This window comes from Aegilops tauschii, chromosome 3 (assembly GCF_002575655.3).
Source record: "Aegilops tauschii subsp. strangulata cultivar AL8/78 chromosome 3, Aet v6.0, whole genome shotgun sequence".
Classification (NCBI taxonomy): domain Eukaryota; kingdom Viridiplantae; phylum Streptophyta; class Magnoliopsida; order Poales; family Poaceae; genus Aegilops; species Aegilops tauschii.
Window position 1 is genome coordinate 550658447 of NC_053037.3, and position 1323 is coordinate 550659769.

At 58.7% G+C, this 1323-nt stretch overlaps 1 long non-coding RNA gene across 1 annotated transcript; it reads left to right on the plus strand.

Annotated features, from left to right (window-relative positions):
* Positions 1-243: 243 nt before the first annotated feature.
* Positions 244-1074, plus strand: LOC123497894 (uncharacterized). Its single transcript, XR_006672512.1, has 2 exons — positions 244-344; positions 564-1074. It is a non-coding gene; the product is annotated as an uncharacterized lncRNA (long non-coding RNA).
* Positions 1075-1323: the final 249 nt, after the last annotated feature.

Consider the following 1323-nt stretch of genomic DNA (forward strand, 5'->3'; position numbering starts at 1 on the left):
GACAAACTCCCAACCCCGCGTAGTACCTCGCGTGCCTGCACACGGCGCCGTGGTGACTCCTCATAGTTGGACTTTTAGAGAGGCGTCAGGAGGCAGGAGCAGCTGGCCAATGGTGCGTCGACACGCCGGCGCGCGTTCGCCTTCGTCCGGGCTGTGCCGCGACGTGGTACTAGCCCACTCCGAGCTATAAAATGCGGCGGAAAACGCCAAGGCCTGCCTCGCTCTCTCCCCCCTTGAGGCTGCGGCCGGGAGGCAGCCAAATGGCGACGCGCGCCTCCACTCCGGTCCTCCGGGAACCTGCGCTGCGCACACACCGCATGCCTCCAGGCGTCGCCGGCTGAGTGGTAAGCAAAATATCTTCTCCTCCCTGTCGTTGATGGTTTTCTTGCCGCCTTGCTTTTTGTCACCTTCTTCTTCCCATTCCAGTTTGCTCTGCTCTTGCCTACTTTCGTTTTGCCTCGGTTCGTTCATGTCTTTGCCTTGATTTCTTGGAGATCCATCGAGGTCCTGTTCTTCTTGCATCGTTTGCCGCCATTGGTTCCTGAACTTGCTGATCTATCTAGATGCAGGCCGGGATTACAATCAATTGCAGCAAAAGAAGAAGAAAAAGCTGGGACAGATCTCATATTGTAGAGAGCGTGCGTGCGTGTGCGCATTTGTGGAGGGCGATGAGCTTGATCGGGTCGCAATGCCGGGCGGCGGGTCGAGGTTGGTTCGACGTCCGCGGTTAGTTAAGGGACCGACTGTCAGCGTCCCTGATTCAGGGAGAAGCGGCAACGACTCGAGCATCGACAAGGCAGCCAGCGTGGCTTCGGAAAGGGAAGAGGGAACCAATCAGGGCCAAGACCGCGTCATCAGGCGTCCACCTAGGATCAGGCACCCCAAACCGCAGGTTTGTGGGCCCGGAGTGGGTGAATCCTTCTTAAGGCCAAGTGGAGCCAGAGAGGAGCCATCCAGTGGGATCAGGCACCGGCACGGCATCCCTTTTTGCTTTTGCTTTCTTCTTTCCCTTCCCACAAGACAAAGTGTAACTCTGTAAGCTACCCTGTGAGCGTGAGAATTCAGATCGAGATCCATCGCCTAACATCGTGGTATCAGATAGCCACCCACCACCCTTCCACCGCCGCCGACGACACCACTGCCGCGCTGGAAACCCGTCGCCAGAAGCAGGCGCGCGACTTCCTCATCGCCAACATGGATCCCGCGCTGAAGGCGTACCTCGACAAGCTCAACGACGAGGCCATCGCTCGCGCTCGCCGGCAAGAGGAGGATACCAAGACCATCCTCCAGGCCGTGGCGGCGCAGACCACCAGGATCGACGCT